General features: G+C 35.8%; 1 protein-coding gene across 2 annotated transcripts in view; it reads right to left on the bottom strand.

Moving 5' to 3' along the window:
• The window catches only part of LOC5577062, a 338,285-nt gene extending 316,151 nt beyond the window's left edge, over positions 1-22,134 (bottom strand). Inside the window, exon 1 of one of the 2 annotated variants that reach the window (XM_021857529.1) lies at positions 21,719-22,134. The gene's annotated coding sequence lies outside the window, so the exon portion shown is untranslated. The remainder of the gene's footprint in view (positions 1-21,718) is intronic. The other variant, XM_021857530.1, reaches the window with a different exon arrangement.
• Positions 22,135-23,675: the final 1,541 nt, after the last annotated feature.

The following is a 23,675-nucleotide window of genomic DNA, read 5'->3' as shown; positions in this document are numbered from 1 at the left end:
GTAGCTCAAGGGTTCCCATTATTTGAGTCAAGAGATTTGAGATGTTTCCACCATGCGCCGCTAGTAAGCATGTAATTTGTTTTCGAATATCATATGATCCTGACATTTTAGAAAGATGGTACCGTAAATTCGGGTGAACACATCGGGTCACACGATTTTATATCCCTCTAATAGAGCACAGAAATCAATGCAACCTATGTGAATAAACGTTGTTTGTCTTAACTACTGTAGAATTGCATGTTATGTAGCTTTTTGTATTGAGGAATGTTTATTTCTATGAAAATAATACAAAATTCCATAATCGTGTTCTGTATGGTATGGTATCAATAAACTTATAGTATTAAGGCTAAGTAGCCCGTCATTCGTTTTGGCAACAATGATGACTTTTCAGCTTGCATTTCAAAGTGATAAAACTCAGTCTTGATAGTTTAAATTGACTTGAAAATGTATCACTGTACGCGCTAACATGCATAAAGTATGCTGATATTTTTTCATCTGTGTCAGTGCAAAACCAACTAATTTTCTTTGATTTGAAATCGTGAGATGAATTAGCAACAATCATCAACGATGCGTACAAATTTCAATGACGGCCTACTTCGCCTTAAACAAGGATTTGGACATTTTTTTTTTTTTTTAAATCTTTATTTGAGTGTATTTTAACACACGAGGGCTGGATTTGGACATGATGTCAACTTGAAAATTTGTAAGGTTGTTTGAAACATATCCCCAAACCGAATTTTATCATCAAAATTAGTACCAATTTAATCATTTTGCTGTAATAATTGAATTTTTTATAGATATCAGAAGATTCCTTCGGAAATTGCCTACATTTAGGCGTTTTCTGCGGTATTGATGAAAATTAATTAATTATTATTTCCATAAATTTTGCATTGTTAAGAACTTGGCAAGCATATTTGGATTCAGGAGGCACAAATTAAATAAGTAAAGTTATTTTCAAAACTAACAATAGTTGTTTTGACATGTGATCAATTTCACCCCGAAATGGAATTCCTTGATTTTTTTATTTTAGAGACGATCTTGAGCACTAATATCACAACTCTCGCATAACTTCTGATCTGGCCGGAAAAAGCCATTGGTAACCATGTGTGTAGCTAGTTGTTTCTGAGCATTTTAAAGCATTTTCATGTTATTGAACAACGCTATGGCGAAGAAAGGATCAATATTTACCTGTCCGTGATGTTGGTTTGGATGCTTATTCTTTCATCTGCTCAGAAACAACGAGCTACGCACGTGGTTACCAATGGCTTTTAGGGCGTTATCTCAGAGTATGCGAGAACTGTATGAAAATTTCAGTATATAAACCAATGAGACTCGCCGTTGTACTTGTTTTCCTGCAATAAGTTGTTTGGAATTGGCAACATCATCGAAAACAGACATGGAAAACAGTGAAAAGTGATCAATTTCACCCGAAATCACGGTATCTTCGGCAAAGTTGTTCAGTAGCTCAAGGGCTATCATTATTTAAATCAATCTCCAATTTCACGGCCTAAATAAAGACAAGGGATCATCCAAAAATGACGTCCATCATTTGGGAGGGGGAGGGGTTTGTTTTTGGTCGACAAAAGTGTGACAGTACGTGTCGAAGGTATAGGCCTTTCCATTTGACGTTTAAAATCAGCTGATCTCGAAGCACTTTGACTGTTCTTCTATGTAAATGACAGGCCCGTGTTAGCACCGGTCCATCATCGATGTAAACAAATGCATAGACGGATCTGTCATATGAAAAGGTCTATTGGAAAAAGCGTGATAGAGGGGGGAGGGGGGGGGGGTCTAATAATCTCAAAAAACGATGGACCTCATATTTGAATCGTCCCTAACCTTTAAGCTACTGAACTACTCTGCCGAAGATGCCATCTTTCTAAGTGATCGGGCTGCTGAGATTTTTACAAACCGAATGATTCATGCTCATTGACGTAACTTGGTGACCGAAATTAAGGAGCTGGCTTGATCAATGATTGCCCTTGATTTATTAAACATCTTTGCCGAAGACGCCATCTTTCTGAGTGGTCAGGCTACAGAGATATTTGCAAAACAATACTTTCATGTGCACTAGCGGTGCCTGGTGGAGGAATTCCGAAACTTAATAATCACCGCTTGTCAGCCCTTGATCTCTTAAATAACTTTGTCGAAGATGTTTTTTCTATACATATTCAGTTTAGATCGCGAAGTATTTCATGTTGAACATGAAAAACCAAGGGTGTTGTACAAAGTACAACACGCGAATACTCGCGTTACAAAAATTCGCACGTAAACCGAAGTGTAACAACTTTTTCGTCTATCAATATTTTACTATTTGTCGTTAGTCTTTGTATTTTACGAGTACTCCTACAGGTATTATTTAGTGGCTTTCCTCTCCAAAGTTGCTCGATACTCCATGGCCAGACGAGTCGAGAACATTATCAACCTACACAGCAAACAAATCTTAATATGCTTCGACAGACTTTTTCGTCATGTATTCTAAAAATTCATAAAATTGTCATTCCATCGTAAATTAACATTAAAAAGACACCACACTTCACAAATACAAAGTGTTATATTTATAGATAAGATATTGAGCACGGTGCCAATTTTCACTTAAACTTATAACATTTTTCAAAAATTACGTCGTTTGCAGAAAAATTTCTGAGCTAGCTTTACTGACTTTGAGCTAGAGAATCATTACAACTCTTAAGGCTTAAAAAGGTTGAAAGATATTGAAATTGAATTGCAATTCACTACCATTTCCTGGCAAATCTCCAAAAAAAAAGAGTTTTCGGAATGTGAGTCGGAATTTGAGACAAAACGATACATATATCATATTCGAAGTGAGTTGAATGATGAATTGACTCCCCAAATCCTTCGAAAGAAAGCATCACACTTTTTATCTCAAGCAAAATAGGTATAGGATCGCCATACATACATAGAGCTTAGTGACATACGCTCGTAATACACTACCGTGCACCCCCGATAATTTGAACGGTACTTCATGCAAACCATCGGGGTTCATTTTTAATTTGAACATCTAGTCACCCTAGAAACGTGTTTCTGGTTACCTCTTTCACTGTTTTGCTTTTTTTTTTAATTTCTTTATTAGTATCATTCCAAACATTACATTCATTTCTTATATCTAGGTGTTCTGTGTTATTAGACAACACTATCATCCTAATTTGGTAAAACAAATTTAAGATTTAATTAACATTTTGTTAACAACATATTACATTTCATTTGCCGTAGCAGTTCAGTTTTTTTTACAGGTGAGTTGATTTCACCTGCTTATAAGAGAAAAAAAAACGTTTTTAATATACTTAGCCTAACTTAACCTAAACATATAACTCATTAATCGTGGCAATAGAAGATTGTAACGATTTTTGCCTGAAATTATTAATGATTGTATTTGACATTTGTTCCAATGTTTCAACATTGGATATTCTATGTAACTCATTGGTACTATACCAGGGAGGAAGCCTCAGAATCATTTTCAAAATTTTATTTTGAATTCTCTGCAGAGCTTTCTTCCTGGTATTACAACAGCTAGTCCATATTGGTACAGCATACAACATGGCTGGCCTGAAAATTTGTTTGAATATCAAAAGCTTGTTCTTAAGACAAAGTTTTGATTTTCTATTAATAAGGGGATAGAGACATTTTACATATTTGTTACATTTGGCTTGAATGCCCTCAATGTGATTTTTGAAAGTTAAATTCTTATCTAGCATGAGCCCTAGATACTTAACTTCATCTGACCAATTTATTGGAACCCCTCTCATCGTGACAACATGTCTACTTGAAGGTTTCAAATAAAGAGCTTTTGGTTTATGTGGGAATATTATTAGTTGAGTTTTGGAAGCATTGGGAGAAATCTTCCATTTTTGCAAGTATGAAGAAAAAATATCCAAACTTTTTTGCAATCGACTACAGATGACACGCAGACTTCTTCCTTTGGCGGAGAGGCCTGTGTCATCCGCAAACAAGGATTTTTGACATCCCTGAGGTTACTCAGGTAAGTCAGATGTGAAAATATTGTATAATATTGGTCCCAAAATGCTGCCTTGGAGAACACCAGCTCTTACAGGAAGTCTTTCAGATCTGGAGTTCTGATAATTAACCTGAAGTGTACGATTTGACAGATAACTTTGAATTATTCTAACAATGTATGTTGGAAAATTAAAGTTTTTTAATTTTACAATCAAACCTTCATGCCAAACACTGTCGAATGCTTTTTCTATGTCTAGAAGAGCAAGACCAGTAAAATAGCCTTCAGATTTGTTGGAACGGATCAAATTTGTTACACGTAAAAGTTGATGAGTGGTCGAATGTCCATGGCGGAATCCGAACTGTTCATTGGCAAAAATTGAATTTTCGTTGATGTGGGCCATCATTCTGTTCAAAATAACCTTTTCAAAAAGTTTACTGATGGAGGAAAGCAAACTGATTGGACGACCCAACTAACAATTCAGAGCCACAAACAAGCATGCATGTTTAATTATTGTTCAATAATGGTAATGGCAGCTGAATAAAAAAATTGCTCTATAAAGAGCTGAGAAGGTGCTTTTTTAACACAAACTTAGATCAATGTTCAACGTTATGCATTAGAATGAACAAAAGTTGAATCGCCATTTATTAAACGTTTCCAAAGATTCTCTTTCGACTAGTCAAGATTGTTCTACAAATGAGCTGAGCAAGACATGTTTCCCCCAATTAAAAAGCCAATATTCCATTAAAAAAAATGAATATGTATAAAAGGATATTCAGAAGACGAACTAACGTTTTACTTGCGTCGCACTTCAGCTATTCCCACATGTTTAACATAAGCATGAATAAGAGCTGAATAAGTATCTTATAAAATCCTAATTCAGCTTCAGTATATTATAAGAACAGTTGATCCAATAGAGGCCAAAATGACGATTAACAAACACATTGTTCAGCAATAAATAAGCCTTGTAAAAGCGATCACACTATAGCTAAATTTCATATAATGGACAAAATATCCGAAATTCGTGTTGAGTTCCGAATGCATTTCAAAACTCATAAATTATGCTTTCCTTAAACTTTTGAAATAGCTGTTCAGAAAATAAACATGGTTAGTCTCCAGAAATGCAGAATTATTGTGAAAAATAAAAATAAACATTTAAGCTAAGTATTCCGAGTAGGAGCAAAGTACTGACAAACAAAGCGTGATATTGACTTGATTGACATAAGAGATAAAATATCTGAAGACAATATCAAAATTTTGTTCCTGGAACTTCTAAACCTATGAAAAATTTGATGTACGCAGATCTAATGAATAGCTCATAGCTATTGGTAAAATCTTGCAGAATCTAAATATGACATGCCAATTTTGTTCTAGTAGTTTATTTTAGATATCATTTCCAGATATTTTATATCATATATCTATCAAGTTAATATCACTTTCAGCTATTCATATTATATTTTCTATTGCTAAGCTTTTTTCGCCTGCTCGGGATGTTTTTCCGTACAAGAAAAATGGAAATTTCTTTGACAGAATTGATTAAATAAATTTCTATAGCCAGCTACATTTGAAATGACATTTCTTCACAACTGAATAAATACTGCGCTCTAAGAGAAATGATTTACTTGGCCATTTCCGAAAATAAAAATCGCATCAAAATATTCGAATATTTTTCTATTCAGGTGGGTTCTGAGGACTAACCCATCAAATGATTCAAATATGGTGGCATCCATTTATTACGTGTCGCTAAAATTGGAAATTCTTGACCCCCTCCCCCCCACCGTAACGCTTTTTGTATGAAAAATTTCAAATTTTTGTATGAGCCGTAACGCTGTAGCCTACTCCTCCCCTCCCCCTAGAGCGTTACGTAATTTGTGGATGCCGCCTATATTCATACAGAGAACTTTTACTTCAATGCATATGTAATAGGTTTATGAAAAATACAAATAAAAAATTAATCAAACTATAATTTACAAAATTATTTAAGTTACCGTCAAACGGGGCTTCTTTTGACATTATTTCCACATTCTTTAACTTTGAGAATTTGTAACTCTTAGAATTATGGATAGATGTTGATAATTTTTGCCTATATTTAAGTTGTATATGTACGTAACAAATGTGCAAAATATGAGGCAAATCCATCAAGAAATAACAAAAATGCTTGAATAGCGAAAAAAGTGTGTCCTTCATGACAAAAAAGGGGCTACTTTGGACATTTTCACAATTTTTTAATGAAATGATTTTTCCTTATAACTTTCAAACTGATTCATAGATTGTCGTCCACTGTGATGTTATGGAACGTTTTTCATTGATAAACTTAATGTAGAAAATTGCAAAGCTAGAATCAATTACACATATATAACAAATTTCAACGAATCATGCCATTCACTATTCTCAATTTGCAGTATGAAACTTAAATTTTCAACTTCCTTTTAAATTGGAACTATCAGTTACGAGTGCTCGATTTTCAAGTTGACATAAACGAACGACGTAACTACTAGGTACTGCGATGATAAATGAGTTATGAACATAAACTCTTTTTTTTTCAATTCTCTTCTGTTATATGAACGATATGTTAAAGGATCACATTAATACCGATAACTAATTTAATACCAGTAAGTAATTTTCATTTAAAACCGCAATCTATGAAGTAAAGTTTAGCAAGATCGTAAAGAAGTAAGTATGCTTTTGTAATATGCTTTTAGCTTCTTAGCAGTTTAGAGCTGGCTTAAGATTAGTTTAATTTAGGCATTTGAAGGATGTAACTGTTCTGTACTACAAATTCATGTAAAATATGACGAAAAATAGTTTTTTAGAGATTACGTTGTGAATTTGGCATTGGTACGTATTGAAATATATATGTTTTATGTCTATTCACTTTTACAAACATTTATTTTATTTTTTTGATGTTGTAAAATACACAAACTAAAATATTATAATAAAATAAAAGTCGCAAAAATAAGACCTTTGATCAATTATTTTAATAAAACAACAATTTTAAGCAAAACAAATCACAAGATTTTAATGAAACCTGACGATTCGATAGTTTTGTGATGCTCCCAATAAGTTTTCATGACATGGGTAAAATTCAAACAATGTTTGTATAGCCAATGTTTTATACCTTGTGAATATTTATTCGAGCTATTTTGAAATGTTTTCTTGTTTATCCTGTTATTGTTGATGTTGTTCCAAGAAAAAATCATGCCTAGTGGTAGAGTATATATTGGTTAATAAAAGTGCTGAAGACACAAAATTGCTCAGATTAATATTTACGCTGCTAATAAATATAAAAGGTGAATGTCCAAAGTAGCCCCTGGAATCAAAAGTAGCCCCGTCCGACGGTAATTAATCAGTTTTGAACAAACTAAAACTTATGAAATTAGATTAATCATTTCAGACTGTTTTTACTTTGTGTAAATAAACATTATTTTGACCAACATCGACATAAATTTTCTCACTGTGCGCTAAAAATAGCCGACTGAACTCAGCTTGGATCAGCACTAAACAGTAGCTGAATAATATGCTTGTTCAGTTGTAGATTAGCGTACCATGTGTTGATTAGACGTTGTCGAATAGAAGCTCGAACATGGTCAATATTCAGCTATGAGAAGTTTATATTTTGCACTGGACGGTATAATCATCAAATCTAGGATGGCGCAGATGGCAAGGCATACCGCTGACGATTGGAAGGTCTCGAGTTCGAATCCAGTATGCAGGCGATTTTTAAATAAGACTGTTGTTATACTTTCATAATAATAGTGCACACTTAATTTATAAAGTGCCTAGAAAAATATTTTTTTTTGTTTTTATTAGTCTTTAATTATTTTAAGACCACCCATACAAAAGCTGAACTAAATGCTTGTAAAACGTTTTTAATGCTGAAAAATAAAGTTGGTATTCAACAACATGCTTTAAAGTTTCTCCAAATTTGTGTGAACAATGCTTTAACAAAGGTTGGCCATGGAAATTATTAAAATGTTATAAAACATGATGCTGGATAAAACTGCCATAATGGTGTTTGTTAAATGAGTGAATGTTAGTTGGGGATAGCTAGAAGCTTCTGCAGGATTTTTGTCGGGTTTTAAAATTGGAACAACCTTAGCATTTTTCCATTTGTCAGGAAAATATGCTAATTGAAAACATTTGTTAAATATATCAACTAAAAATGATAAGCTACTTTCCGGAATTTTTTGATGAGGATGTAGAAAATTCCATCATCGCCAGGAGCTTTCATGTTTTTAAATTTTTTAATAATAGTTCTCACTTCTTCCAAATCAGTCTCCCAGGCATTTTCGAAAACGTTCTCTTGATTGAGAATATTTTCGAACTCCTGAGTAACTTCATTTTCAATTGGACTAGTAAGTCCTAAATTAAAATTGTGCGCACTTTCAAACTACATAGCAAGTTTTTGAGCTTTTTCGCAATTAGTTAGTAATAATTTGTTTTCCTCTTTCAATGCCGGTATTGGCTTCTGAGGTTTTTTCAAGATTTTAGATAATTTCCAAATGGGCTTAGAGCCATTTGATTTTCAAAATTTTTGTTTCTTAATTGAGCAAAACGTTTCTTGATTTCTTTCTGCAAATCCTGCCATATAATTTTCATAGCAGGATCGCGAGTGCGTTGAAATTGCCTTCTCCTCACGTTTTTAAGACGGATCAAGAGTTTAAGATCATCGTCTATAATCACGGATTCAAATTTTACTTCACATTTAGGAATTGCAATGCTCCTGGCTTCAACAATGGAATTTGTTAAAGTTTCAAGAGCATTGTCAATATCAAGTTTAGTTTCTAAAGAAATGTTAACAAGATTAGAGTCAACATACGTTTCATATGTATTCCAGTCAGCTCGTAAATAATTGAAAGTGGAGCTGATAGGATTGAGAATCGCTTCTTGGGATATTTGAAATGTAACAGGGACATGATCAGAATCAAAATCAGCATGAGTAATCAGTTGGCTACAAAGATGACTAGAGTCGGTTAAGACCAAATCAATCGTAGATGGATTTCTAGAAGAGGGAAAACATGTGGGGCTATCAGGGTATTGAATTGAGAAATATCCTGAAGAGCACTCATCAAATAAAATTCTGCCGTTGGAATTACTTTGAGAATTATTCCATGACCGATGTTTGGCATTGAAGTCACCAATGACAAAAAATTTTAACTTATTGCGAGTCAATTTACGCAAGTCAGTTTGGAGCAAATTAACTTGCTGCCCAGAGCATTGAAAAGGCAAATAGGCAGCTATGAAAGTATATTTACCAAACTGTGTTTCAACAGAAACACCTAAAGTTTCAAAAACTTTAGCTTCAAATGATGAAAACAGTTGATGTTTTATACGCCTATGAATGATGATTGCAACTCCCCCACATGCCCCATCAAGTCGATCATTACGATAAACAAAAAAGTTAGGATCTCTTTTGAGTTTAGATCCAGGTTTTAAATACGTTTCGGTAATAACTGCTATATGCACGTTATTAACCGTAAGAAAATTAAACAGCTCGTCCTCTTTACCATTCAGAGAACGAGCATTCCAATTTAAAATAATACCATGACCCCACTTTTGGCACCGACGGCACTGAGTGGGGTTCTGGTAATTTCCTCCAGGTTTCTGGAAATGTTCCCATGTCACCCGGACATCGAACAAAAGTTTTGCTTTTTCTAAAGCTTTAATATTATTTAGTTCTTTTTTGTTAAAATGAACTAAATAATATTCTTGAGAAAGCCCTTTCCGAACAATGCCAGATTGGGTTCTCTTTTTCATAATGATTACTTGGACTGGGGAAAATCCAAGTAAATCATTTATTCCATTTTTGATCTCTTCAGGTGATTTATAGTCATTTGAGAGATCTTTCAAGACAACTTTGAACAAACGTTCAGTTTTGTCGTCATAAGTAAAAAATTTTTGCTTCTTCTCTTCAAGATGTTTGAGAAGAAGTTCACGATCTTTAAGAGTTTCCGGCAAAACGCGACAGTCTCCTTTCTTTGCGATTTGGAAGGAAACCTTGATTCCCCTAATGGAGTTCAAGATCTCCTGCCTAAATCCCCCAAATTCTGAACAACTGACCACGATAGGCGGCACTCTTTCCTTCCTCACTTGAATCAAAGAGCCTGGGCTAGAGGCAGCTTCGATTTGATGTTCGGAAAATTTGTCTAGAGCATCGAACTGATTGCTCATTTCGATACAATTATTCATTTCACCCTTGGAAGAAACTTCGCATTCCGGGGAAGCGTCCTTTCTTCCATTCTTGCCACGTGTAGTGACAGTTTTAAAACCCACTTTTTTGGAAGGAAGTTGTGAATTCAGAGATTCACCCTTTCTTTTGTTAGTTGTTGATACCATGTTTAGTTAATAAACGAGAAAGACGTGACCTTCGAGAGGTTTTTTCCCAAGACGGTGTCCAGGAAGGATTACCACCGCTAGCTTTCGCCAACGGGTCCAACGAAAAATCGAAGGCACGGGTCCAAACAAGGATCGTAAAGGGATCAATAGTAGAAAAAATAGTACTGAAAAGTACTGTTTTGGTAGCACTGAAAAGTACTGTTTTATTGCTTTAGGTAGTTTTTAAGAAAACTTCCAAGAGCAGAGAGAATTCGTGTACGCACAGCACGAGGGTACGATGCGCACTGACTGTTTTGTTTTGATTCTGCGTTTCGTTCCACAGCGTTCCACCTCACTTCACTCCGTTCCATGACCTAATGACGTTTGAACCATTTTTAATCTGAACGATGTGCAAATTAACGGGGTACAGATTAAAAAGTGTTCTGATTAAATGTGGTCAAACCAACGGGGGTATCCGGTATTTGTTTTTGTTTTCCCCCAAGAAACTTGTACACGCTTTCCAGACTCATCAGAATGCGTATGGAAATATTATCCAACTTGAAAAATGTACACCTAGATTCTGGGTATTTTCGAGACGGAGCTCTCCTCTGAGTTTCACAATCACATCTACACGAAGACACCCATACCTGGGAGGGAGAAACCGATACGAAATTTATGTACGTCATAGTTAGCCGAGATTCTGCTGTTACGAACTGTCACTGTGAGCCCAGATTAAACAATGGACAAACATGATAAAAGCGCGTAATTGATTAAAACACATTTTTGCATTTTATCAAATGTGACAAAAAATCCTTTGAAAAGCTATTCATGCTTATCTAAAAGTAATGTCACAATAGCACCTTTTATTCTGATTGAATATAAAGTATTCAAATTCGCATTATTCTACTTTTTCCAATAAAAACGAAAATGAAATGCATAGCAATCTTTGGCCCTTTTTTCATGTTTGTCAAGAACGATCGAAGGAACACAACAAAAGAAAACTAGCGATTTTCATCAAGTCTGCCTTGATTGTCGTTGGCAAGCTAGAGTTTTCTTGCAATTCGAAATAACTTTGTGTCATATTTCGTATGTAGTATCGGTGCCTCTCTCCCAGACCCATACCATTGAGCGTGATAATCACTATAACTTCAGAAATTGAACTTGATTCCTCTGATCAAACTACAGAATACCTGAGTCTGATCAAATAACAGATCAGACTAGAGAAAAAGAAACCTCCAGGAGTGAACTGACTGTCTATTATTAAATGGCTAGTCTGAATCATCACCAAACACGCAAACCTCACACCACCTTCAACTGGAGTTCTTACCGGCAACCACACAAAGGCCCATTCTTCCTGTGGAGGATACGATTGATTTGAACCGTATTTCAAAGTGTGTCACCTCGTCTGCATAACTCAATCGACTAGGACGAAGGAGATGTCTGGTTTATATGTTTGTAGAGAGTAGGGTTAAGTGGTTCAAAATGGCTCGTTATAAGCATCAGCGGAATTGCTTATGACTTAGGTAAACAAGTGAAAAACGTTTGAGTATCAGTGATTCAATAAATCGAGTCATTTTACTCCATTAGTGCGTATTAAGCCAGGTTCCCCTACAAGAAACCGAGAGATGGACTTGGAGTCAAACGTCTCGTTCAAAAGTGGGACACCGGAACTTACGGTGGTCTTAAGTTGTCATTTCTTGCAGAAATGAAGGAGACTCTTTCAGAGAACGAAACCACTATTCCTCGTAAGTGATTCATTGTCTTCGCTGCAAAGTCATTATTTCCGAAGAGTGAAAGCAATTTAGCTTCACTCGCTTCGATGTCGATGGAACCGTTGCACAATGGTCGTGTTCCATATAAAGAGGCGACCAAAGCTACCAAAACTGATTATGAGTTTCTAGTATATTTTGTTATGTCAAACTATATCTTGCTAATTATATTATTATGATCTTTGATTGGAATTGTATAAAAATTGAAAACTGTTTTTATGTTGTCAATAGGAAAAAAAAACAAATGTGACATTGAAATAAAATTCAAAACCATTTATTGGAAATAAAATATTTTCTTAAGGATGAGCATCATTTGAATGAAAAAAACTTGGTTTAAGTTCCAGTAGCATTCAATATCAAACTATAGTAATTTTGATGATTTTTAACTTGAAAAACAATTAAATTCGCATTATGCCACCGCCATTTTGAATATTACACATTAAAAAGCATGCATAGAGATCACAAAAAAAAACGTTCAGTTTTTTTTTGTGTGGAAAAAATGCTTATTTCCAATATACCGTTTTGATTCATATTACGGACACTTAAGGTCTCAGCATAGAGCATACAAAATAAATCATTCTGTATGATTCCTTAGCGTTATCGTGCGTCGAGAGCCCTTAACTTTTGAATGGTGGGTAGAGAATACGCTTCCGCAACTTGAATAATTTTTAATAAATGGCCTTTTGTGTGGCCTTTTCATGATTCTTATTCCGGACGCTTCCTTACTTTTGCCTCATATTTCGGACACTTTGATTCAAATTCCGGACAGCTCATGAAAATCATTAATGGAACAATCAAATCATCAATTGAAATCATCAAACCACTAAATTGACTTCTAAGGTAGTTGGGCATTATAAATTTTCAAAGATATTTATGGAAAAAACTAACTAAAACGAGCCTCGAAATTGAGAACTTTTGAACGACAAAAGTTGAAACATTTCGTGTGAAATGTTTCCCATACAAACTAGAGTGTCCAGAATTTAAAGCTGTCCGTAATATGAATCAAAACGGTAGAGCTCGTTGAAAAATTCAAGATATTATGTGTATTTTGAAGATTATCTATTTGGAAACAAAAATTTATTTTGAAAATATGTATTCCCTCTTGATACAGATTTTAATCAAGCTCGATCATATACAAACGAAATTTGTTTTGTTTTTTCAAGCAAAGTTTATAATGAAAAAAAAAATCTTGTACGCAGGTTTAAAAAAGTTACGTGGTATATGAATTGTCCCTTCTGAAGCAATGATTACACCAAATAGCATATTAGTAATCTTTGACACTTCGACCAAACATGATTGTTTCCGACCATTGTTCATTGCATTGCATTGATCTCCCTCCTCATTCCCAACGCGTAGGTAAATTGGATTAAAGCGAAAAGATAATCTCCATTATATCCCACTGCTTTATGGCTTATGTCACAGAAACGGGAGAGGGAAATCGTTCCAGATTGACTCACATTGATACCAGTGGGTCGAGAACTGAGCTGAGCTGAGAAATGGCTCACTAAGTTGGTCATTTAGTTTGCATCGCTCCGAATCCGAATGGAAGAAACCGCCACCGCCGTCGAACAGGTGAAAGTTTTTCACACACCGCAGTCTTTCGGTTGATTTTACGGTCCCCCGTCTACGAGCAGTCAGTGGTCACTCTACACCGATGTTGGCCAGATGACCACAAATACACGACAATGGCTCGAAAGTCGTCGTCGTCGTCGTCCGTAATGAGTAAGTGTGGTATGTTTCTGGCTTGGTTGCTCGCATGATGGCTGCAATTGTTTCAGGGCTACCATCTGTTCGGTGGTGGTTGACCTGCTTAATTGCAGGGACACGACTAGCAGCAGCAGCAGCAGCAGGGGTTTGTTTGGCCCAGTTGCACAACCAATCTGTCTTTTACCGGTAAGCCTCCGGACTTTATTGGTGGAATTTACGCTCGGTTGGGAAAGTAGATTTATGTCTTTTCCGTGGGCCGGTGGGGTTTAGGAGCTGTAAATGTTTGTGCGGTAAAAGGAGTGGAAGTGGATGATGGATTTCTGTGAAAGAGTTATATGTTGTAGCAAATGCAATCAAAAAGGGATGCAGAGCTGCATTACGTGTAGTGTTCGGTTGGAGGGATAGCTTTGAATTATTCTAACAATGAATGTTGTTTTAAATTTCAGAATTAAACCTTCATGATATAGAAAAGCAAGCTGATTGAACGTTAGCTAAATGGTTCGACAGGAGTTTTGTCTTATTTTCATACATCAAATTATTCCATTTTTTAATAATAGCTCTCATCTCTTCCAAATATTTGTTAAAAACGTACACTTCATTGAGAATGCTTTCGAGATCACAAGCAATATGATATTAAATTGAAATCCTTTGATTTTTTGGGCTTTTTCGCTATTGATTAATAATATTTTATATTCCTCTCTTAACCTTTCGATCGTCGCGCGAATTTTTGTAACGCGAGTAGTCGCGCGTTGTACTTTGTACAACACCCTTGGTTTTGCGAATATCTCAGGAGTCTGACCACTTAGAAAGATGACGTCTTCGGCAAAGTTGTTCAGTCACTCAAGGGCTATCATTATTTTAGACTAGAAATTCGGGATTTTGCTCCTAGGCGGCGCTAGTGAGCATGAAACTTTTGTATCGCAGATCTCAGGATCCTGACCACTTAGAAAGATGGCGTCTTCGGCAAAGTTGCTCGGAAACTTATGGATTATCATTGTTAGGGCTAGTTGATTCAAAATTTTGCCACCAGGCGGCGCTAGTGAGCATAAAACATTTGTTTCGCAAATATCTCAGGAGCCTGCTCACTGAGAATGATGGAGTCTTCGGCAAAGTTTTTCAGTAGTTCAAATTATATATTTGTTCAATTCTTAAAGTTCGAGATTTTGTAAAATAATGATAGTTCCTGAGCTTCTGAACAATTTTGCTGAAGGTGCCTGTCTAAAAAGTCAAGATCCTGCAGCATTCACAAGACAAACATTTTATGCTCACTAGCTCCACCTGGTGGCAAAATATCCTATTTCTTGCTTCAAATAATGATAGTCCTTGAGCTACTGAACTATTTTGCCGAAGACACTTTCTTTCTAAGTGGTCAGGCTCCTGAGATATCTGCAATCAAAAGTTTCATGCACACTAACGCCGCCTAGTGGCAAAATTTTGAATCAACTAGCTCGAACAATGATAGTCCTTAACTTACTAAACAACTTTGCCGAAGACGCCATCCTTCTAAATGATCAGGATCCTGAAATATTTGCAAATCAAAAGTAAAACTTCCATGCCCACTAGTGCCACCTAGCGGTCAAATTCCGAATTAAATGCGGTACCATCAGATGGCGCTTCACCTCCATAACAACTTTACTAAAGATCCCAAGTTTCTATATTATCTGGATTTTGAGAAATACCGATTTCAAACTGTGGTTTACTCGAACCGTATATAGTGCGTTCATTATTATGCGACTTTCATGTACATTTGTTGATTTTACCGCATTATAAGGGGTCCTACTGTAAATAAAAACCGTCGAGTATAGTTCTTAAGAAGATTTTTGAGGAATACATTTTGGTTTGGTGTCGATAGATATCTTTGTTGCAAAATGATAGCATATAAATCACAACTGTTGTACAAAGTACAACACCGCGACAGCCCGAAGGTTAAAGCCGGATTTGTTCCTTCGAGGCTTTTTCAATCATTTAGACAAATCCCAATCCGAGTTTCAATAAATTAATTTTATTTTCAAATCAGAGTGTCCATTCAAAATCAGTTTTGCCATTCCCGGGTTTTTGACTTGTTGTCAGAAAAATTAAAATTGGTAGACATTATGTTTTCCAAATTTTTGATAGAAAATTTTGTTATCTGATTTGGTTTTCAATATATTCGATTTTAAACTAAGAAATCTATGCAATCCGATAACATCAAGGCACCATAAGGTTTGTCAAAAAACACTGTCATTATTATTATACTCACATACGAATTTTATTGAATAAACTACAGAATTGAAAGATATTTGAATTTGCTCACTAGGTCTCAGAAGAGTTTGGTATATTTTCCTGTTGTTTGCTCTTGAATGTTAGATATTAAGCAATACCTGATCAAAATCAAAATAATTATTCAAATTCCTTTGTTTTTTTCATATAAATATATCAACGGAGGAATCAAATAAAGTCACGTAGTATCTATGTTGATGATGTTTTTTTTTAAATACTGTCGATTTAAAATGGTTTGAATTTCTCAAAAGTCTTTAACAAAGAGATACGAACCATTCATTGAAACATCTAAAAGACCAACACTTAAGATCTTTCCAGAAAACTGTAAATGCGTTGTCAAAACTTAAAGTTTTCTTAAATTAACTTTGGACCAGGTGTTCGATTTTTCAGACACACCAATTAATTTTGTTTGTTAAGAATCCCTTTACAACTCCTCCCCTTCAAATTGTTTTCCTCATTTTTATGACACTCAGTGCTTTGGGTGAGAAGCTATCTTCAGAGATGGAAAAACATCGAGAGGAACACACAGCAGATGTCGATCAACTCCGAAAAGAGAGTAAGCGGACCTACGAAGAACTACCACTCATGCACTAGAAACATCAACACGAACCAATGATCTCATCGTTAGCGAAGTACCGTATGTATAAGGATGTCTCCTTTTCCATCATATTTCAAAATTTGGTGCCGTTCTTTTGGATAAACTTAGGACTGCTGGCCTATGGTGGATAGGAGGTGGCACAAGCAACATAAGCGTGAATTTTCAATTTTAAAAATATATTTATATATAATTTATACAACATTGTATATCATCGAATTTGTTTTCAATCAAAACTAGTCTAAATTAAGTAGTTTTCTCCTCTTTTTTCTTATATTACTAAAAATCTTCTTTGTTTCAGTATAACTACATGAATACTCAACCCATTCCAAAGATTTTTACAAGCTTTTGAAGAAGTGTTGGTTAATTTTTTTTCTGCAAAAGTAGTTTTGAAACCAGTTTAAATATAGCTTCAGAAAGTCTTTAAGAAAAACCTCCATAGATTCCATCAAGAGTTCCTTTTGAAATATCTCAAATATTTCCACCAGCCCTTTCTCCAGACTCTCTTCTAGAGATTTCTTTAGGAATTCCTTCGAAGATTCCTCTAGGGACTGTACCAGAAATTCCTCCAAAATAATCTCTACCATAATCCCTAACTCTTCCAGGGAGAACTTTTGATCGTTACAAGATTTTTAAGATCGGTTCCTCCAAGAATTCTGTCAGGTATTTCTCTAGGGATTCCTCCAAAGATTATTTCAGGGATTTATGTAGGACAATCTCTACAAGGATTCTTTTAAAGATTTTGCGAAGAGTTTTTCCAGTGATTCCTCCATAGGTTCCACAAGCATAATCTTTACTGGGATTCCTCCAGGAATTCCTCTCAGGATTCCTCCGGGAACTTTTCAAGCAATTATTCCAGCGATTGCTCCAGGGATTCCTTCAAGGATTCTTCAGACGTTTTCTACTGATATTCCTATTCACCATCTTCCAGAAATATTTCCAGAGACTTCTTCAGAGATTATACAAAAATTCTTGGCTATATACAGGAATTCCTCCAAGGATCTTAAAAAATTACTCATGTTATTTCTCCAGTGTTTTCTGTAGAAATTCCTCCAAGCATACTTGCAGAAATTTCCTCAGGTAGACCTCTCGAGATTCCTCCAAGAATTATTCCTGGTTTTTTTTTCAGGGATTCCAGCCAGATTTTCCGCCAGGAATTCCTCCAAGATTCTACAAGAAATTACTTCAAGATGTCCCCTCCTTGATTTTTTTGCCTCAAGACAGGCAGCTAAAACGATTTTTTCGCCTTCTTCAAGGGTTTCTAAAATTATAAATGAGTGTTGTGATTCACAAAGTGCACGATTTAAAATTGATACAAATTTTAGAAAAAAAATGTGGTTTTTGTTGTGTGACTTACAGAGGCTGCATTTTATTGTGTTTAGTGGTGTCTTGTCCGACTTTTGACCGTCTAAAATTGTCAATGGCGTCCCACTATGACTGATGTCTCAAAAGTTAGCTTCCACATTGATTGTTAATATTTCGCTTTTTAGCTGCCTTAAGACTAATAGAGCCGATAAAACTTAAGAAAGATGTTAGTCTTCACAGTTGAAAGAATTCTTCAGGAAGTTCCTTTAAGAATTCTCCCAGGGATATCTCCAAGAAAATTTCTATATGAATCACTCCAAAGATTTTTTTCCAAGTAATCCTCCGAAAATTCCCCAAGCATTTGTTTTCCAGAAATTCGTTATTGGCCTCCGATATTCTCTCATGAATTCCTCCAAGAATTAGAATTCCTGGAGACATATCGGGAGGAATAATTTTGAAAAAGTCATAGAAGGTCTTCCTGAAGGAACTTCTCCAGAGCTGGTCCAGAAATCGCGTTTGCGATCAAAAGTTCAGTGATAGAACGTCTTTTAACTTGTAGGTACAAAACGACACTAATGGCTTGTGAAATGATGCCGAGTCCTGGAAAATTATAGGATCAAATATTTATTTCTTCTATTTTCTATCTTCTATCTTCTATCTTCTAACTTCTATCTTCTATCTTCTATCTTCTATCTTCTCTCTTCTATCTTCCAAAAATTCAAACAAATGATGATTCCACTCACTCTAATATTTGGAGATATCAGAAATCTTCCCAGGAAGTATTCTAAAAAACGATGATCGATCATTAATTTCAAAAATAATTTGAGCAGATTCTTCTCACGTTAGGGACGTCAGTCCTGTGAAGGGAACTACCAAAAAGCTTATACAGTCAACTTTCGTTCGTTGCACTACGTTTAATTGCACTTCGTTTTAATTGGGCTCCCGTTAAGTGGGCTATAGCCCACCTAAAACGAAGGCAAACGTCACTTTCTGACATAAACCGCAATTTGTCAATGTTGGTAGCCTTGAATTTCTATTTTAATCGGTTATTTGACAGCTCAAAACTTAGCCCGATTAGTGAAAGTCTTTCACTAGGTGGGCCACGGGTTTAGTGCAACGAACGAAAGTTGACTGTATGTGCAGATTGCGGGGGCAATTCTAAGTATAACTTTTGGGATTGCCCTTCGCGTAAACGAATCGTCGAGGCTCATACCAGGCAGATGAACGGCAACGTTTCCCCTTAACATAATCGCCAATAATTCTCATTTTTCAGATAAAAGCTGGTTGACAAGAAAAGTAATCGCCTGTCTCGATGCGGGCAAAATTTCTTCCAAGAAATGGTCAAGAAAATCACATTTCTTTGATCGCAGTACGCAGTAAAGAAGAAATATTATTTCAAATTGGACTATCTGAAGGAAATTTCTTGACTCATTCAGTCAAGGAATTTCTTTACTTTACTTGAGTGAAACAACATGCTTAGCTTCACGATTGCTTGTTTAATAAGCATACTCTTCAGATAAATTATAACTATGCTCGTTTACATGCTAATTTTCTTCTATCAGGTAAGTAAATCTTTTAAATTCTAGTCGAGTTACCCAAGGAACTTCCTATGCCAATATTGTCTCAGGTAACTTCAGTTCCTCCCCTTCAAATTTTCTTCCTTTGGGTAACCGTTCTAATTGTTTCAAATCAAAAAGGAAATTTTTTTTTCAAAATGCTTCCAAAACTCAACTAACAATATTCCCACATGAATCAAAAGCTTCCAATAAATTGGTCAGATAAAGTTCAGCATCTAGAGCTCATGCTAGATAATAATTTAATTCTCAAAAATCACATTGGGGGCATTCATGCCATATGTAAAAATGTCTAGTAGATATCACGAGAAAATCAAGACTTTATCTTAAACACAAGCTTTTGATCTTAAAGCAAATTTTCAGGCCAGCCATGTTGTAAGCTGTACCAATATGAACTAGCTGTTGTAATACCAGAAAGAAAGCTCTGCAGAGGATTCAAAATACAATTTTGAAAATGATTCTGAATCTCCCTCCCTGGTGTAGTACTATCGCGTACATAGAATATCCAATATTGAAACATTGGAACAAATATCTAATAAAATGATTAATAATTTTGAAAAAGAAAAAAGTTGCTTTCTGCTATTCTCACGATCAGTGCTAAATATAAGGAATGAATGTAATGTTAAAAAATAACTGTCCCTCTGAACTTCCAAAACAAAATAGTATTCCATGAACGGGAATTCCCCGAAATCCATACACAATGGCGTTCGATGTAACAGCATTCATTGAGAAGTTATGTTGAATGCATTCCTATTCTGCTCAGCATCAAATTGGTAATCAACATTTGCTGTAATTCACATAGGATGTCAACTCCAGCTAGTCGTAAAATATGAATGCTTTAAGATGTCTGTTTCACGTAGACATTCCTGGAATTCTTTTTACACTACAGTTTCATACGACAGCTACATCGGTACCGTAGCTTCATTAGAATAAGGACAAACTCAATAAAAGTCAATCTTAAATTACTCCCTTCCACGAGAAAAATAAATTGCATTCGTAGGAAAAAGTTCCAAGCGAACTAATTTGATTGCAATCTAGGAGAGTACCGAGTCGTACTCGCCATACCTTCATACACATCTTCCCACGTACAAAAATTTCCTAACTGTCCTCTTCCACCCCGCCATCTATTCAATATGCATAGTAATTGCCGAGTTAACTTAATTTTCTCAGAACTGAAACTTTGTCGACACCCATCGCTGCATCTCCATATGGAGCCATAAAATCACCATCCATAATCTACTGCATATTATTTCCCCAATTAGTCAAATCTCGTCCATGTATGCAGACCGTTAACGTTCACATCCCGTTCCGAGCGCGCACTATCCAAAACTATTTCCATCTGGTATCCTGTCTCCCCTCCCAGTGGACCCGAGCACATCCGGTTCGGGTTTTCCGACTTTTGGGACCACCATCCATCCCGCCAACCATCGACGATAAAGCATGTATGCAAAATTCCACTCTCACTGACTCCAACTGACGACATCTCACTGCACTGCCGCCGCTACGGCACTAAATTCAACTTTCGAAACAAGCATGCACACTTTTTAAATCACTGCCCGCGCTACGGAAAAGTCCGTCGTTCAGTTGTTGTCCTCGGCCACATCCACCATGTGAGTTTCGAAACTCGCTTCGGAGTCGACTGCCATTTTTTCGCCTTTCCTACACACGAACACCATTTTTATTATTATTCGCGTTATTTTTTTAGTTCCTCTTGCTTGTTGTTTCATTTTCACTCAAACTGCATCGGTGCATGTGGTAGCTTCTTCCTTCTGCAAGCCTCGGGCAGTCTCATGCACTGCGAAGTTGTTTCCCTTTTCGATTTCGCCGATTTTCTCCACCACGATGCATTTACTTCGAATTCAACTCTCTTTGCCCATCGACATCTCTTTACGCTTGATTTGAGGAATTTTTTTTTCGACTGTCAAATTTTACACTTAAATCTGCATTTCGAGTTAGCGTTTTACGTCAGCGAATTCACCTAAAATTCTAAACTTTTCACACCAATCACCAAAAAATGTACTACTTATGACATTCAACACCTACTTTCCACAAAAATCACCATTTCTTTTAGTGGAATTTTTAGCTGTTAAATTTACACTCTAAACTTAAAATCTGCATTTCAGCGAATTCACCTAAATTTTAAGCGTTTCACACCAATCATCTCTTGCATGTAACTTTATAACCAAAAAATAATAGCTCCAGACGACATTTCAGCACTTACTTTCCACAAAAAAAAACGCACCGTTTCTTCCCTGCTCCGAGCGGCTGTTATTCCTCGCGTAAAAAGGCGTTTACTCGCACTCACGCGCGCACCCAACGCTTTGTGTTTCTCCTCCACCGTGTTTCGCAACTTTCACCTCTGATTTTCGCAATCCAAACTTCGCTTCACAACTGCATCCAGCGCGCGGCTAAAAGTTTCACTCCCTCTTCCAGGCGGCGATGCTTGCTTGCTACGACGATGACAAGTCAAGATGGAAACAATAACAAAAACAACAACAACGCTGCTTCACTTTCGCCGTTCGGTTCGTCGCGACGTAAGTAAAATTAACTTCGGAGTTCGCTTTTCGGCTTAGGTTTCGCGGTCTGGGTCTGACTCGTTGCACGTCCCAAAGGTGACTGACGCGATGCCGGAGCTCGCTAGTTGGAGTTACTTGAAAACAAACTGGCAGTAAAATTCGTCATATGCTTGGGGGTCGCACACTCACTCGGGAGCAGATGCTCGACAAGCGTGTCCGGTCGGGTATGGCTTCGGAGCTTTCCGAGTGTGATGCGAGAGCTTTTGGAGACGGTGCGTCCGAATGAAACTTTATTTTGTGAAATGCAATTCGTATGGCGTAATTTCTGACAGAATCTGATATGCTAAATGTCATGTTAACACAAATGTTAACACGAACATTTGTGCTATTTGTCTCAATAAATTTCTAAAGAGTACAAACTTCTTATATTACTAATTTAGGAATTTTGTAGGACACTTAGTGCCATATTTGAGCCTCGAAGGGCCTCTTAAAAAGGGCCTGTTGTGGTGGATTTTTCTGTGAAACTGGCAGATAGTGGAGGTGAAGAATTTGCAGTTTCTGGTATCTGTCGGTGGGAGTTTTGTAAAATACGAATATGCACACTAAAATATAAGTTAAAATGTAATTGAGAATAGTTTATTTATTTATTTATTTATTTATTTATTTATTGATCACCTTGTAACGTAAGATATACATCTTTTTTATTGTTACAGTTAAGATTGCAATTGATGAAAAAATATGACTCTAACGTACATAATTGAATTTTGAAAAATTGTTCTCTTTAACTAACACAACCGTCTATTGTAAGTACAATAAGAGATCCCTTTTGAAGCATGCTTTAGAATTAATCAGCTTAATGGAAGTCGGCAAACTGTTCCAATTAACAATGCCTCTGACAAAGAAGGATTGACTATAATACATTGAACTATGTTGTGGAACTCTGTAATTACCTGTTCGTGTGCCTCTCAATGGTATAATGTTTTCATTGAGGAAAACTGGATTTGATGTTTTTATTATTTTGAAAATATTGATGCAAGTTCTATATTTGTAGAAATTATTGAAAGGACAGCCTATAAGGTTCTTTTGTAGGTGTGATACATGTGAGTATCTGGAAAGGTTGTATACATATCTAACACACGCGTTTAACGCTAGTCTTAACTTGTGAAGTGATCCAGTTAAAGCATTTGTGTAAACGAAATCTCCATATATGAAATGTGGAAGCAGCAATGTTTTAAAAAGTTTTAATTTTGTATCAGTATTGCTATTTCTAGTTGTAAGATTTAGTCGTTTTAATGAACCATAAATTTTTGAACACTGATATATAATATGGTCCTCCCACTCTAAATTATTTGTGAATATAACACCTAAATTGTTGATTTTTTGTACAAAACTAACTTCGGATTCATTGATATAAATTTTTGGAGGGGTAATGTTGGTTTTTTGTTTCGAAATTAGCATGGCTTTTGTTTTGCTAGGATTTATAGGCAACAAATTTTCATTTGACCAATTCATAATCAAGCGTAGATCATTATTCATCATGTTCGCAATTGCTGTCAAGTCTGAACTATCGTCTGTGCAAATGTAAATTTGTACATCGTCAGCAAATAGATGTACGGAGCAAAAGTTCAAAACACTCGGGAGGTCATTTATAAAAAGAGAAAA

The sequence above is a fragment of the Aedes aegypti genome, chromosome 1, assembly GCF_002204515.2.
Source record: "Aedes aegypti strain LVP_AGWG chromosome 1, AaegL5.0 Primary Assembly, whole genome shotgun sequence".
NCBI classification, from domain to species: Eukaryota; Metazoa; Arthropoda; class Insecta; order Diptera; family Culicidae; genus Aedes; species Aedes aegypti.
Note: the sequence above shows the minus strand (reverse complement) of the source record. Positions and strands in the feature narration are given on the sequence as shown.